The 16,755-nt window shown below is 47.4% G+C and overlaps 1 protein-coding gene across 1 annotated transcript in view; it reads right to left on the reverse strand.

Moving 5' to 3' along the window:
- Positions 1-16,031, reverse strand: part of VANGL2 (VANGL planar cell polarity protein 2) — a 40,948-nt gene extending 24,917 nt beyond the window's left edge. The window contains exon 1 of the mRNA XM_082203708.1: positions 15,646-16,031. The gene's annotated coding sequence lies outside the window, so the exon portion shown is untranslated. The remainder of the gene's footprint in view (positions 1-15,645) is intronic.
- Positions 16,032-16,755: the final 724 nt, after the last annotated feature.

Here is a 16,755-nt window from a genome sequence, read left to right on the forward strand (position 1 = left end):
TTCCAAAAAGCAGGGAATCAAGTGTTTTGGCCCTTTGGCCCTTCCAAGTCACTAGCATATGAAAGACGGGGGGGGGGTGTCCACAGGCCCCGCCCCCCCCACCGCCTCAGCTGAAAAGGAGGGGCCTGAAACCCTGTGGACGATATGTCTCATTGTGATTCTGTGGGCTAATGAGATGTTTTTGTTTCTCGTTTCATAAAATTTATGAAACACATGAATGCAAAAGAAACCTCAGAGTGGTTTACAAAAAGAACAAAACAATGAAATTATCAGTAAACAACAGCTGAAAACAACTACAGTGGTACCTTGGTTTAAGAACAGCTTAGTTTATGAACAACTCAGATTAAGAACGCTGCAAACCCGGAAGTAGGTGTTTCGGTTTGTGAACTTTGCCTTGGAAGCAGAATATGTTCTGCTTCCTGTTGAGTGTGTTCCATTTGTAATTTGAGTCCCCCGCTGCTATGGGAAAGCACACCTTGGTTTAAGAATGCTTTGGTTTAAGAACGGACGTCTGGAACGGATTATAAACAGTTTGTAAACCAAGGTACCACTGTACTTAAAACATTCAGAGAGTAATTAAAATTGGTAAGCTTAAAACACAGATTAAAACACCCGCCAGAGTTCTACATATCTGGGTAGGTTTGCCTCAACAAATTTTTTTTTTAACAGGGATCGAAAAGAGTAACCGTGAAGCTGCTTGCCTGGCATCAATAGGAAGGGAGTTCCAAAGGTCAATTTCTAACAAACACAAAATGGATATTGTGTATCACTTGTAACATGGCATTCTGCAAATCAAAACAGGCATATATGGGGTAAGGTAATCTTACAGGTAAACTTGCAAGTTATTGTGGGTTAAGCACAGTGTTTCTCAAACTTGGGTCTCCAACTGCTTTTGGACTACAACTCCCATCATCCCTAGCTATCACAACCAGTGGTCAGGAATGATGGGAGTTGTAGTCCATTAACAACTGGGGACCCAAGTTTAAGAAACACTGTGAAGGTGTGGTCCAAACACCTGGAGGGCCCCAGGTTGGCGAAGGCTCACTTAAGAGGTCATCCCCATTTGACTCAGCTTCCTTCTGCTGCCAAATAGGAATGAGTCCATCCAAATTGGTTTTTAAAGTAAGAGTGGATGGTTTGGGCCAGAGAGGGGCTGGTTTCTTATTGGGGTGGTTGGGCAGGTGCCTTGAATGAAGTAGCTAGTGGACAGGGTGTTTTAGCTGAGATTCCTGCATTGCAGGGGGTTGGACTAGATGTCCCTCAGGATCCCTTCCAATTCTATGATTCTATCACAGCAGTCTGGCAACCAGCACATTCCACTGTACCTTGTTACTCAGTTTCACAACTCAACTATTAACAAATTCACATTTGATTCTTCTTGCAGAGCTAGTAAACTTGAAAGGCGAGATAGCCCAAGGGTCTATAGAGCTGGGACAATGGACAATTGACCTGCTAATTACTGTCAATTGACTGCCTTGCATTCAATGATAGCTGCCCTATAGCTGAATATTGCAGAGTGCTACCACATCAAGGCTACCACATCAAGCCTTGGAGTTGTACTGACCAGCTAATTGCTATGATAGTCAAGTGGAACATCCACATTCAGAAGGCCAGACACCTCTATGAACCGGATACTCGGGATTGCTAACGCACAGGGATTGCCAAGACTGTCACTTGGAAGGCTGCAACACAAGTCTGGCAGGCAGCAAATGTCCTGCTGGGGTTGCACAGCTATGCCGTTACAATAAGCTGGCGGCCACTTGGCTTAAGAGATCCAACCACTATGTCCCAAGCTCACTAAAATGGAACCTCCTTGTACAGTGGTACTGTACATCTGAAGGTCTAATGCTGAGGACAAACACTCAGGTAAGGTCCATCATCTTCCATGTCCTGCTTGGGAGCTTCATCCCAGAGGGGCCAGACTAGCCATGACCAAAACCATTTACCTGATTGAACATGGTAATGACATTAAGGAACACAGGAATTCCAGAAATACCAAGTCTGACCATTGACTAAACTGACCAGCAGTGGTTCTCCAGGGTTTCAGGCAGGGGGCATTCCCAGCTTTATCGGGAGATGCCACTGAGCCGCAGCCCCTTCCCTGACAGTGCTCAAATTGGCACTCCAAGTGCCATCTAAAAACAAAAAGTAGCTGGAGAGGTACTCTCTGGTCCGGTAGGAGTCTGTCCATTTAAGAAGACTGTTGCTCAGCAGCACAGAACATACATGATTTGCATGCAAAAGGTCCCAGGTTCAAGCCCCAGAATCTCTAATTAAATCTAATTAAAGGATCAGGTTGCCAGTTGACAGAGGAGACTTCCTTCTCCCCAAGACCCTCCCAATTGAAACGGATAGTCTTCCGCTGAATGGATGAGATGCTGAACCGAATACAAAGCATCTTCCGGTGTTCTGGGTAGCGGCACCACAACTGCATTTCAAAAACTAAGAATCATCCATTTTTTGTTTTTTTTTTAAGAGTCACTGAGCTTGTCTCCTTGCTTCAATTTAAAGCAGTAATTTGCCACTGTTTTGGGGCTCTTCTCTGGTGCTCCAGAACCAGGAAGCTCAGACGAAGCATCTGGTCCCTCGCCCTTGGTTGCCGTCTGTTTGTGTCTGCAGAACACGGCTGGCTGTAAATAATTGATTGCAAGCAATAGTTTGGAATTTAATTACATGGTTTTATAATGGTAGACTAACTAACTTGGGGGTTTTCTTGGTTGCAATTAGCAGCCGCCTCGTCACCGTTCTACTAATTCGTCGATTTAAAGAGCTGACAGTTATTGGTGCAACAGTTACCCAAAGAGGCGTAATTATCGTAGATCTGGGGGCGGGGGTGAGAGAAGCGGGTGGGCTCTTCCCCAGCTTACGAAGCGAAGCAGATCAGAACAGCTTCCCTTTCCGCCCACTTCCAAATCTTCCAGGAAGGCAAGAATCAGTGCAGATCCAGCCAAGGCAAAGATGCTTGCATCAGAATGCCAGGCTGTATTTAGCCTTTCTGGGGGCGAATTCAGTAAATGAAAACAACCGTAACAAACAGTTGTCAATTGCAGCTCTCAGCACCTACACTTCCCAGGGTTCTTTGGCCACAACTGTTGGCTTGGTATGATACTGGTTAAAATATATACTGTAGATACTGGTTAAAATACAGTGGTACAGTGGTACCTCGGGTTACAGACACTTCAGGTTACATACGCTTCAGGTTACAGACTCCGCTAACCCAGAAATAGTACCTCAGGTTAATAACTTTGCTTCAGGGTGAGAACAGAAATCGTGCTCCGGCGGCGCAGCAGCAGGAGGCCCCATTAGCTAAAGTGGTGCTTCAGGTTAAGAACAGTTTCAGGTTAAGAATGGACCTCCGGAACGAATTAAGTGCTTAACCCGAGGTACCACTGTACCTAGTTGCCATTTTGGGGGCAGCTTTTTGGTTCCTGAAATTTGTTCTGCTTGTGCCAATAAAATACAATGGAAAGAATTCCACAGGATGTGTTGCTAGTGTGTGAAAACAGGCAAGATCCAAGGCATATACCTCCGGGTGGTGGAGACATCTGGCGCTATCCTGGCACCTGGGCATCTTCACTTGGTTGCAAAATGCGCCTGGTGGATTTTGAACACTGCTGGGAGTAGATAGTGGCAAAGCAGGTGGGCTGTTCATCCAAGGATCAGGGAGTTTTCTAGGTTCAGCAGCGGAAAGAGGTTTCTCTGAAGGTGCAAAAGAAGGAACCATGGTACAGTCGTACCTCGGAAGTCAAACACCTTGCGAGTCGAACGTTTTGGCTCCCGAACGCCGCAAACCCAGAAGTGAGTGTTGTGGTGCCTGCAGCCAATCGGAAGCCACACCTTAGTTTCTGAACGTTTTGGAAGTTGAAAGGACTTTGGGAACGGATTCCATTCGACTTCTGAGGTACGACTGTATGCACTGCGCAGTTGGGACATAAATTTTCATGGAATTCAATACCACGCGATATAGCGACAAGTCTGATCATTTCTTTCTTTTAAAGGAGTGGACAAACTCATGGAAAGAGGATGAACCCACCCAGGAAAATTAGGCGTGCTAACTAAACAGAATGCTTGGAGGGAGCTCTGAGTACAAGGTACAGAGCGCAAACAAGGTGGGAAGATGGCGGCCCTCACAGCCTGCCTTGGTTGACAGCATCTGCTAGGCCACTGCTGGACTAGACAGACATGACTGAGAAGGCCTCTCCTTGCATCCTTGTGAAACAAAGGCATTCCTCTGCCTGCACCGGAAAGACAAACCAGAGCAAGACAACGCATCCCACAGCTCAACTAGGGCAGCATTTGACAACCTGGCTCCCACCAGGCATCCTAGACCAGTGTTTCCCAACCTTGGGCCTCCAGCTGTTTTTGGACTACAACTCCCATCATCCCTAGCTAGCAAGACCAGTGGTCAGGGATGATGGGAATTGTAGTTCAAAAACAGCTGGAGGCTCAAGGTTGGGAAACACTGTCCTAGACTACGACTCCCATCAGCCCCAGCCAGGTGCCATGATGGTCCTATAAGACTTTCTGGGCTAACTAGCCACAATGGCTATGTTCTGCCCTCCATGGCCGGAAGCAGCAATGCTTCTGAATGCCAGTTGCTGGAAACAGCAGGAGGGGAAGAGCTGCTTCTGTGCTGGGGTCCTGCCTCTTAGTTTCCCACAAACATGGAGATGGCCTCTGTGAGAACTGGATGCTATATTATTATTATTAAATTCACCCAAGGACTACAGGGCGGTTTACAATACAAAAATACATAACTTAAGAACTAGACTGGATGGGCCCATTGGACTGATCCAGCTGTCTCTTTGTGTTCTTATCTGTTAAGCAAAAGTTTTTTGCTGTTGTTTTTTTAAAGAAGTCTATTGTAGCATTAAGAAGAGAGGCAGTCCACTGTGCACCTGCTGATGGGAGAAACAGGTGGGAGCCGTTTACAAAATCTGCAGTAACGCAGGAGCTCAGCACCTGCCTCCCCAGCTGAGGTGCTCATGGCTACACCCCAAACATGCGCGCGCACACACACACACACTCCATCCTCTGCTTGCCGCCATCTGTAGCCATCAGGCAGGAGTGCTAAACGGCGCTCCCAAGCAGGATTTTCTCTGGCTTAAAGGAAATGATCATGCCTAGCTGGGTTTGCACAATAGGGTCATCTTCGCCTCCCGTCCATCACTTTGCAACCAGCCCCACCCCCTGTGGAGAACGTGCAACACCAGGCCGGCCCTCCTTGCCACCAACCACAGGGGCAAAGATGTTGTTAGAACAGCAGCAGGTGGGGGGGGGGTGATGGGGATGAGAAGGAGAAAGTCTGAGGACTCCCAGGCCTCTGCAGATAAGGCGAAAGCAAACTGCTCCCCTATGTGTCCCTCTGCAGCACATTCACAAACCACAACAAAGTTATTCCAAAAGGACAGGCCACCTCTTGTCTCTTCCTTAGGATGACACCACATGTTTTTAAGTGCATAAATATCTCTCCATATAAATGTCTCACCTTTTTCTTGCCCCTACAAGTGTGCAGCAAAGCACAACTCTGTTCAAGTATTACTCACAACATGGGAGCCTTTAGAGAGAAAGGTGTCAATTTTCCATTAGAAACTAAATTAATTAGACCAGAAACTGCTTGCCGGGAGGGTCTGGACTGTTTTCACAGACTAATAACCCACGCTGTAGGATTCTCTCAGTTATATTTTATCTGCACAATCGGAATGAAGTTCAGGAACCAAATTGCTTTTTCTGTGCAGCCTGAGCAGGAGCAGACGCAGTTAAGAAAAAGAGGTTGGAATTGGCCAATATATTTGTGGATTGTCCCTGGTTCAAGTGACGTGTCTTCTTAAAGCTCTCCCAAAGCTCTTAACCTAGCTCAAGGTAGTCATCTGAACTAGCCAGATGTGTAACTGAGAACCAATCACAGTCAGTCCATCCTTTGAAAAATAAGACTTTAGCGGCGTCTTGCCCCCGAATTGGCAGCTAGACATTCCATTTTAGCGACTGTAACCTTGGTTTAAGGTGGCATTTGTTTCCTAACATATATCCCAGTTTCTAACACTGGCCACATGCCACTGGTGGGCAGGCCAAAAGACAAAATTGGGAACAGCCAGACCAAGAGGCAAGAGCCTCCCCTTTGTACAGAAAGTTACATACCAGCCACACAAAAGGCAGTTTCCCCATACATCCCCAACCCACTCATCTCTCTGTCCTCCGTCCAGCCAAAAAACACATCACAGCTGAAAGATGCATTAAAACCAAAGCAAAAACTCCTGGACACGAGTGCAGAGCAGGGCTGGTGAGAAGGATACGGCCCGAGTCCCACAGGTACACCAAAGGGGAGGTAAAGGCCGCAATTTTATAATTACAGCCAGTTCTAGAAGGGTAGCCTTGCTGCAGCAGGGGGAGAAAAATAGTATTGTGGAATCTAAACGCCCAAGGGATTCAACAGTGCCTCAGCTTTTATGGAGGCATATGTGACCAAGTTGGTTCCAGTGTTTTTCTGCCACAATAAAAACTGTCTGTCTTTTAAAACGGTGCCGCAAGACTCTTGTTTTGCGATTAAAACGGAGAATCGCACAGATTAGCAAGCTGGCGTCATGGGACCGAAAATTTCCTACTACTTTTGTTTCTCTGTAACGACGCATTGCAAAAATATCAGGCAGGCATGGCAGCTGCAAAGTTTTTAGCTTTACTAAATGTGTAATAAAATAAACAGGCTAAGCAGGATTGCTCTTGTGGGCGGGGGGGGGGGCATTGGACATTACAGCTAAAAGTTTTCCAGAAAACAGACATCACAGCAGCCAGCGATAAAAGCTAGTACCTTACATTCAGAAATGTCAAGTCCTGGAATTCCTCCTCCTCCCCTAACGCAGGCAGAATTCCATACTCCCCAACGACCATTATCTCCATTTCCAAGAGGAAAACACAAGACCAGTTTTTGCCAGTGCAGCAGCAGCAGCGAGGGGGATCAGTTGCCCCCCTCCCCTGCCTCACGGTCATTTGCAGGCTGATCACCACAACAGGACACACCATCTGCAGCTCTGAGGTCTCCCACACAGAGCCAGCCCCCCCCCAACCGCCCTCATTCCAACAGGCTGTCCTAGCAAATGAAAACACTTGACTGAGGGGCTGCCGGCAACCACCTCATTATCTCCAGATCAAAAACCCCACACAAAACCCTTAAAATGGAAGGCCTGAAATGTGGCATGGCAGGCTCCCTGCTAGACAACAGAGACTGCATTCACACCGATATCATCACCCTAAAATGCCTGCCACAGAAACCAGTGCAGGAAAACAGAACATCTGCAAACCAAAGGGCCATTACTCCCACAAGAGGTGGTTGCCTCACTTCATGACTGAAGGGGACCAGCTCACATGATGGAACGTTCTTTCCTGCAATAAAATGAAAATTCCAACACTCTGGTTTTGTTTTGTTTTTGTTTTTTTAAAAAAAACATTGACCACAGGAAACTAGCAGATCAAGATGAAAGGTTATTGCTTAGCTTTCTCCCTGACATCTTTCACGTGGGATTTTAAAAACAAACCTGGGGAAGAAGGCATTCCATGAGGTGAGGCCTCAGCTTAGTGGTACAGCCCAGACAAAAGTCAACCACCTCAATGAAAACCAGACCAAAGCGGCTGCTATTTCCTCATAAATTACAGTGTCACACATAAATGTGCTGTGGTGCTCAGATCCTGCATTTGGGCTCCCCACAAAGCAGTGTTAGAAACTCATATATAAGCTAGGTGCCAAATGGCTCCTTAAAACCAGGGTTACAACTGCCAAAACAGAATGTCTACTTGCCATTTTGGGGCCAGATTTTTGGATACAGCTTTTTGGTCCTTGAAATTTATTCCGATTGTGAAGATAAAATATCACAGTCAGAATTCTACAGGATGTGTTGTTGCTGTGTGAAAACAGGTAGGATCTAAGACACGCACCTCCAGAAGGTGGAGACGTCAGGTGCAATCCTGACACCTGGGCATCTTCACTGGGTCGCAAGTGGCCGATAGCCAGGTGCAAAATGCACCTGCCGAATTTCAAACACTGCCCCAAAGACATATGGGGCAGGCCACTGTGAGAACAGGATGCTGGACTCGGTGGGCCGTTGGCTTGAGCCAACACCCAGACTCTTTTAGACACTCTTATGGCAATTCTTACCAATAAAGCAGCACGGAGTATTCTAGAGAGCAAATATAAACAGCCTGTAGCCTACTAAGTGTGGCTGGCCCAGAAGGCAGAAGATGAGCCTGCTGGATCATGCCCATGGCCCTTCTAGTCACAAATCCTCTTCTCAGAATGGACATACCAACTGGTACTCAGAAGTATAGTGATCACGGCTAGTAGTCATCAATAGCCTTCTCCCTCATGAATCTGTCCAATACTCTTTTAAAGCTATCCAAGTTGGTGGCCATCATTGCCTCCTGGGTGAGGGAGTTCCATAGTTTTAACTATGCGCTGTGTGAAAAGTATTTCATCTGTCCTGACGTTCACCTCCAACATTCAGCTCCATTCAACGTCCACAAATTCTAGTGTTACGATACGGGGAGAAAAACTTCTCTCTATTCGCTTTCTCTGTGCCATGCAAATTATATAAATTTCTATCATGTTGCCTTTTACCTGCCTTTCCCCCTAAACTATAAAGTCCCAAACGTTGCAAGCTTTCTTCACAGGGGAGTAGCGCTCCATCCTCTTTGGAATTTTGTTCACACTTTTCTGCACTGTTTCCAACTCAACCATCTTCTTATTGAGGGGAGAAGTTGCTGCCACTTCCCATGGCAGTAAGATTGGGGCTGGCAGGGGCACCGGCAGGGCCCCTGCACCACCCCGACCCTTGACCTCATCTCACCCCCCTGCCTCTTCCCAGTACACAGCAGTGGCAACACTCCCTCTCAGAGGCTGCTGCTGCAGTGCCGCTCCTGCACAGAAGAGCTCAATGAGGTGCCCTCCAATTCTTGCTGAAACTATTAACTCCCATGGTGCCTTTGCCTGCGCTGGCAGGGGCTGATGGTACTTGGTGTGCAACAACATCTGGAGGGGAGCCATGCTGCCTTCTCCTATAGCAGGGTGCGTAGCATGGGCAACATCTCTCATGAGCCCCAGCTACGAAGCACTGAAATGCCAGCTGCCTTGGGACTGGGCCTTTATCATGACGGAGCTTCGGTTTCACCTCTGCAGCCCAGCTCTCCAAGAGACCACAGTCATTATTTCAGGCATGTCCAACAGGTACATCATGATCTACCAGTAGATCACTGGATGTCTGTGGTAGATCACTGGCTCCCCCCAAAGCTCAACATGTTTGCCCTGCACCCCTAAAAAAACTCAACAACTTTGACCTGAACTCCCCAGATCGCAGTCTCTTGGGAGTTGGCCACCCTGATCTAGATAGAGGAGAAGAGCCATAGAAGGTCCAAGGCTCAATCCCCAACAGGGTGGATTCATGTAGCATTCAGAATTTCAAGATTCTGATCAGCAGCATGTAGAATAATCAATCAACATTCCATCCCCTATAAGCAAGCAGAGCCCCCGCCCCCACTTTGCGCTTCCAGGGCTGGGAAATGGGGATTTCATGCAAAGTAGAGACCCCACATCTCTCCCTGCTTAAAGACACCACTCCAGACAGCAGGGGGCAGAGAAGCCACAGCTCCCCCAATCGCCACCTAAATTAAAAAATCCAGATGGGTTTCAAGCAAGTCTTCTGCCTGAAGCTAAGTCACGGCTTAATTAAAAAACTCAAGAGAGCAGGATCCTGCACACTGACACACATCCTCAATGCAGGCACAGGTGCCAAGTCAGGCGACAGCAGGATCAGCCCCAGAGCCAAATAAAAGAGTCCCAGCGCAATCAGCCAGGGCTCCTTGATTAAGCAGTTCTCCCTGCGCACCTTCTCAGCAATTACTATGTTCACGCCTGAAGGGGGAACCAAATAAAAAGCTCCAATGTGCACTCGGGAGAGCATTTTCCCATCACAGAAAGAGCCAAGGCTGATCTTTGAATACAGAGAAGAACAAAAAACCCAGAAGGGCAACAAAATGCAACCCAGGTGTGAGGACCCATTAGCAATTCAATATTTCTCCGGGAGGAAAAAGGAAGGAGATACGTAAACACAAGTGATTTATGGTTCTATTCGCATGGAACACCAAGCCAAACCATGGCTTCAGGCAAACCTACAAGCTCCCGGAAAGGAGATTGCAAACTTTGCTCCTCCTTGGTTCCTGCTGTGTTGCTGCAAGCTAAGCCATGGTTTGGACTTAGCGTGTTATCCATAGCTGGGCTCATGGATTGTCTTCTCCAGACAAACTATCAGCCAATAAGAAACCTTGCAGAAGGATATGAAAAGGTGATGGCAATCTCCTCCCTGGGAAGTTGCAGCACCAGGGGTCACTAGTGCACGCAGGTCCTGCTTGTGGGCTTCCCATCTGCTTGACCACTGGGAGAACAGAATGCTAGCCTAGATAGACCTTTGGTGTGATCCAACAACTGGGCTAGTATATTCTTAAAAAACACTCTACAGCAATAAGAAAAAGGTAAGGGGTGGAAAAATAAGAGTTGTCCAGTTGTAAGAGCGCCATGTAGGAAGTGCACACAAAACAGACCATTTTCCTATTGCACACGGATGAAGCAAAAAGTGACCACAGCAGGAGAGCGCCATTTTTATTTTGGCTCCACATTCAGTAAAGACACACACCTTGTCCTTGCTTGTGCAACAAAGCAACCAAGAGTCTAGGTTTCCCCTTGGATGTGTAAAAGGGTTTCTGCCTTATCCAGTGCAGGGAGGTTCTGGAATCCTTGGGAGGTTCACATTCACACTATATATTTAAAGCACAATGATACCAAAGAAGAGCAGTTATATGTTTGCCATGTATGTGATATGGGATCATAACTACATAACCTCCTCAGTCGCAGAGTAGCTGCTGGAATGGGACTGCTGAAAACAGTGTATGGCTGGAGAAACTGGCCTGCTAACAGGAGGAGATTCTGTACACACAGCTTTGTTTAGACATCAAACCATACAAGACAGCCCTTAGACTCCCCATCCCTTACTCAACAAGGTGGAAATGGAGCAATGAAAGATGAAGGGACATTGTTTATGTATGGTCCATGGTGTGAATCGATGGTTTCCATAATGGGAGGGGGAGGATATGAATCCGTATATATCTGAAGAAACTTAATGAAGTTGTAATGAAGTGCTACCATCACTTGAGGACTTTCTCCCAAAAGAGACAGGAACCAAAGTATTTACTAAATTGGATGCCTCAAGCAGTTTCTGGCAAGCACCAAATACCAGAGTTATACACCGATGCCATCTATCACACTCTTCAATGCTTGCCATTTGGAATCGCAACAGCTTCTGAGATTTTTCAAAGGAAGATGACAGAACTTGTCCAAGGCATAAAAGGAGGTCTTCATGGATGACATCAATCAGGTACATTATTGGAAGACAGATTGGGGACACAGGGGACAGTCTTGACTTAGATCCATGAATCTGGACTCAAGGTAGACAAGGAGAAATGCGTTTTTCACGGAGGCAAAGTTCTTGCAACAATTAAGACATGCCAGGTGAAGATAAATGCTATCAGAGGCTCAAAAGCAGAACTACCACGCTTTGGAAATGTGAATTATCTTGCTTGATATGTGCAAGACGACCCCGCAGAAGCACATCCTCTAAACCTATTACTGAAATTCATCATGTCTTCGTTTGGGAGATCAGATTAGCAGGCTGCCTTTACAAAGATAAAGGACACAATCTCCACTGCCCCACGTTTGCAGTTCTATGATGCCAACATACACGGCACTTGTGCAAACAACCGCAAGCTAGGTAGAATACATGATTCAGAATGGATGCTAGCAACATTCTACTCCAGAACTCTTTTCAAAGCAGAGAAACATTACAAAAAAGCAAACCAAAAAACCTGAAGTGCCTAGCTAGTATTTTAACACTGAAACCCTTTTGCAGATGCTCGTTCCAGGCTCCTCACAGACCATAAACCCTTGGTGACCTTGATTAAAAGGAAAATAATTAGACCATGACGACACCAATGTCTTCTCGCAAGAATAAGATTCAACCCAGTTGCTGAATACATCACAGAAAGAAGTCGGCCATACCATAGCCAACACCTGCCAACCCCCCCCCCCTCAAAACACAAGCAGAGAGTTACAAGTTAGAGAAGATTGCTAAGGTACAACACTCTCCCAGAACCCTTCCCTAGCAGCATCTAAATGCAGGTTTCAGTGAATCCAAACAACTACTTATGGAAATCCACAACCTTTTAATAGTATTTCAGATCAGGACAGCCTAAATATCCTGGTAATTCTTCAGAGATGACTGTTAAGTACTTTGTTGAGAATGGGCCACCAAGTGAATTGGCAAGTCTAATAAGGGAATAAGGCTAATAATGTTGTCTATGAGGAAAGAAAAGGGCTGGAGCTGGGCAGGACATGAGAAATAATAGAATCTTATCCTGTGGCTATTACAGAATACAGTGGTACCTCAGGTTAAGCACTTACCGGTAATTCGTTCCGGAGGTCCGTACTTAACCTGAAACTGTTCTTAACCTGAAGCACCACTTTAGCTAATGGGGCCTCCCGCTGCCGGAGCCAGATTTCTGTTCTCATCCAGAAGCAACGTTCTTAACCTAAAGCACTATTTCTGGGTTAGCAGAGTCTGTAACCTGAAGCGTATGTAACCTGAGGTACCACTGTAAACAGATCAACATCATGAAAGGAACCTTTTGTCTCTACACCCTGATTTTAGATAGACCTTGGAAAAGGTCCACAGCTGATCTAGGTGAACTGGGAGGTTGACACTATTTGGTTTGTGGGGGGCACTACCCCAGGTACAGTGAGATACTCTCCTTGTCTGACGTTGCTCTGACATTGTTGCACAACTGAACAACACCCCAGTTTGCTTTTGGCCTACCAGGTGAACTCATGACTGATAGTAAAAGCATTTTACAGCAGCAGAATTCCAGGCATGCTGGATATATTACCATATATTTTGCCATATTACCATCCACCCTCGCTACCTTCAAGGAAATGAAAAAGCAGAGAGAATTGGCACACAGGACAGGAAACCTTAACATGACCCAAACATTGCCCTTTTTAGCTACAGAACTTGGGTTTTGGATATGCCACTGGATTTGGCTCAGATATATTGCAAACGGGAAGACAAATAGGAACATCCATTCCAAACTTGGGAAAAGTTGCTTCTTCAGTTTTCCAAGCTAACAGAAGTTACAACTGTATTTCTAGGGCCGATTCAATTTGGTACAAGAACTATATTTAGAGTTTATATCAAACTCAGTGAACAGACCAAGGCTAGGCTCCAGCTTTTACCCAAGGAGCAACTGAGCACCCACAACATGTTCAAATTGAATATGGAATACAAAAACTGGTGTTTTTCTCTATCCCTGAGAATGCAATTGGCCAAATGCAAGCTCACCTTTTCTGAGACATTACCAAGCCATCTTGCAAGGCTCCCAGCAATGATACTTTGCAGACAATCACTCTCTTGGGTCAAGTTATTTGGAAATGTTTAAGATTTAGTGATGAATGAGTAACATCAATCAATGACCTGCTGTTTCAACAATGCTGACTTATTTCATTATTGGTCCTTTAAAACAAAGATATCAAGATATGTGGATAGTGCCATTATTTAGTCTGGTCACTAGGTGGCACTGGACTTAGTAGTATCTGGCTGCAGTCAGGAGTTTCTCTGTCTTGGTCTTGTTGTTTAGTCGTGTCCGACTTTTCGTGACCCCATGGACCAGAGCACGCCAGGCACTTCTGTCCTCCACTGCCTCCCGCAGTTTGATCAAACTCATGCTAGTAGCTTCAAGAACACCATCCAACCATCTCATTCTCTGTCGTCCCCTTCTCCTTGTGCCCTCCATCTTTCCCAACATCAGGGTCTTTTCCAGGGAGTCTTCTCTTCTCATGAGGTGGCCAAAGTATTGGAGCCTCAGCTTCACGATCTGTCCTTCCAGTGAGCGCTCAGGGCTGATTTCCTTCAGAATGTCTTGGTCTAAAGGGAGACTAAGTTTTCATCAAGCATCCTGCCTGGAGTGGCCTCCAAGGCTCCCATGTTTATATATGCAAAAAGAGGAAGTACCTCCTGGCCCACTGCCTATCTTTGGAACTCATTGCCACAGGATGTTGCCACAAATGGCTATTTAAAGGAGTCTTGATAAATATACTGGGGGGTGGGGGTGACGGTAAGAAAACTGCCTCAACTAGCTACAATAGCAAAACAAATAGCGATGGAGATCACCTTCTCACCCTGTTTGTGAAACTCCTGGAAGGCCAGCAAAACTGCAAACAAGCTACCGTGCTAAACAGGCCCACCCCCAAGTAGCTTTGGAAAAGGTGCTGGAACAGCCCATAATTCCCCTACCTTCCCTTCTGGGTATTTACGCCTGTTTGGAGGAACGGAAGATGCCCCTGGCGAGGGCGTAGCATCTTTCCATCCAACAGAAGGTGGCAATTCCTCCATTTTGGGGGTCTTTCTTGCAACTACCCAATTTTCTCATACACAGACACACACACGTGAGAAGCTTTTCGGGGTCTAAATAAAACAGTCGTTCCACCCTGGCTACAGTCTCCCAAGTCCATTTGTGCGCTCTATCCGGGTTCCCAGTCAGGCACACCTTTGGCTTCGGAGGCCACCGCCGCTCCAACGGCCACGGCCAGGCAACAAGCCAAAGAAGCCGCCTTGCATTCCCATGACGCCTTAGGAGGCAGGCACAGAAACAAGCCGGACTTGCGCTTCAGCTGCCCAGCCGATCACTCCGCCGGCTCTCTGGCGTTTGGGTCAGTTACTGTTCCAGCTACCTGGCCAAACAGGGCCCGTTTGCACAAGCGATTTGCACCAAACACCCCTCCTTAGGCACAATGCTGTACACGAAACCATTCCAAACGTGGCCCTGGCGGAGCAACCGCGGGCTCCCAACGTCCGTTTCCCAACGCCCATGTGTGTTTAAGACTCTTATCATTCAGATTAAAAAAGCGGGGGGGGGGGATACAGGAAAATCAACAGCTCCCAGCTGTTTGGAAGCCCTGCAAAATTTCACCTGACCAGCCCACGCAGGGGAGCAAACCCGCCCCCACTCCCCGGGCGCGCCAGTTCCTCCAGTTTTAAAGATACGTGCTGGATGCAATTTAGTAGAGATTGGGGCGGGAGTGGGGGGGGAGAGAAGTGGGGGACATGCCAAATCAATCCTGCAACCACCATCCACGCCTATTTCGCACCCGCCCACCCCCCTCCAGCGCTGTACGAGACCTGTTTCCCTCCCCCACCCGCTCCTCCCCATTGCAAAGATTTCCCAGGCTTCCCACCACCACCCCACACCCCCTTTGCAAAGCGATCGATGCCCCCGTTTCCCCTGGACAGGTTACCCAGGCAAATCCCAGGCTCTACAGAGGCCCATCGGAGCAGGAGGATTCAGCAGTCGTACCAGACGCCCTCCCCAGCACCCCCCCTCCAAGTGCCCCCTCCTCTCAAGTCCCCTCCCGCACATCCACAGCTGAAAGCCGGGGGGGGGAGAGAGAGCGCAGACACGGAACGGCCCCTTCCTTTGCCATCCTTGCAAAACTCTGATTTCGAGGGGGTGGGGGTAGAGGAAACAAAAGGAAGACCCAGCCGCTCTTTCGATCCGAATTACCATTGCATCCAGCCAGCAGCGGCCCCGATCCTGCTGCTCTCCGGCTTGCGTATGACAAAGGCAGACGTAGCAGCTTCCTTCCCTTCCCTGCTTCGGCGGCTTTTGTTCGTTCCCGGCCCTTTCTCTCCAGCCACCCAAACTGCCTGCAAAATTCCAATTTTCTCTCTCTCTCGGGCGTCTCCTTCCGTTTTCCATGCAATTACAAAAAAGGAAGAGGGGGAGGAAATCCAATTCGAAAATGTGTAAGATAGAAAGGGGAGAGGGGAGCACAAGGATTCAACAAGCCTGCGGTCCCTCGCCTTGGGAAAAGGCGAGAAGTCGTTGCAAACAGCCGCACCGCCCACACTGGCAGCTCCGGATCCACTCCTCTCCGGCGTCTCCCGGCGTGTGAACAGGAGAGGATTCGAACCTGTGGACGCTCCGCGGCTGTTCCCAGGCCCGCGCGCGCCTCCCTCCGGCGCTTCCATTGTCTCCGCCGCGAAGTTCCCACTGCCTCCACTCTCCCTCCCGCCCCAATTAGTTTTATGGTTTACTGTTAAAGGGAAAGGAAAACAGAAAGCAGGGTGGGCGGGGGCGAAACTTCGCCTTCTCCAGACTTTTGACCCTTTCCAAACGCTTTTAAAATAAAAATAAAAGAGAGAGAGAGAGAGAGAGAGAGAGAGAGAGAGAGAGAGAGAGAGAGATGTCTAGGAAATAAACTGGAGACGACCAAGGCAGGAGCCAAACTTAAAAAGCACCCAGGGAATTGCTCCTGTACCCTGTTTAATTTTACATAGGGCAGCTCCACATATATATTCCTTTAATACAGAGGGGCTGTTGGGTCCAAGTCTGGCTTCAAGGTAAATTACCATTAAAAGAGGAACAGGAGCCTTGAAATTACCCATCAGTAGTTGGTAGCATTTGCTCAGCAGCCTGAGCAGGTGCCCCTGTCGCCTGGTGTCGATGGATTGTACTCTACATCTATTTAAAATATGGAACTCAAGCCCACTAGAGAGATGTAATGATGGCCACCAACTTGGACTGGTTAAAAAGAGGATGGAAATATTCATGGTGCAGAATAATAATAATAATAATAATAATAATAATAATAATAATTTATATCCCACCCTC

Source organism: Podarcis vaucheri (genome assembly GCF_965113315.1).
Source record: "Podarcis vaucheri genome assembly, chromosome: 16".
Lineage (NCBI taxonomy): Eukaryota > Metazoa > Chordata > Lepidosauria > Squamata > Lacertidae > Podarcis > Podarcis vaucheri.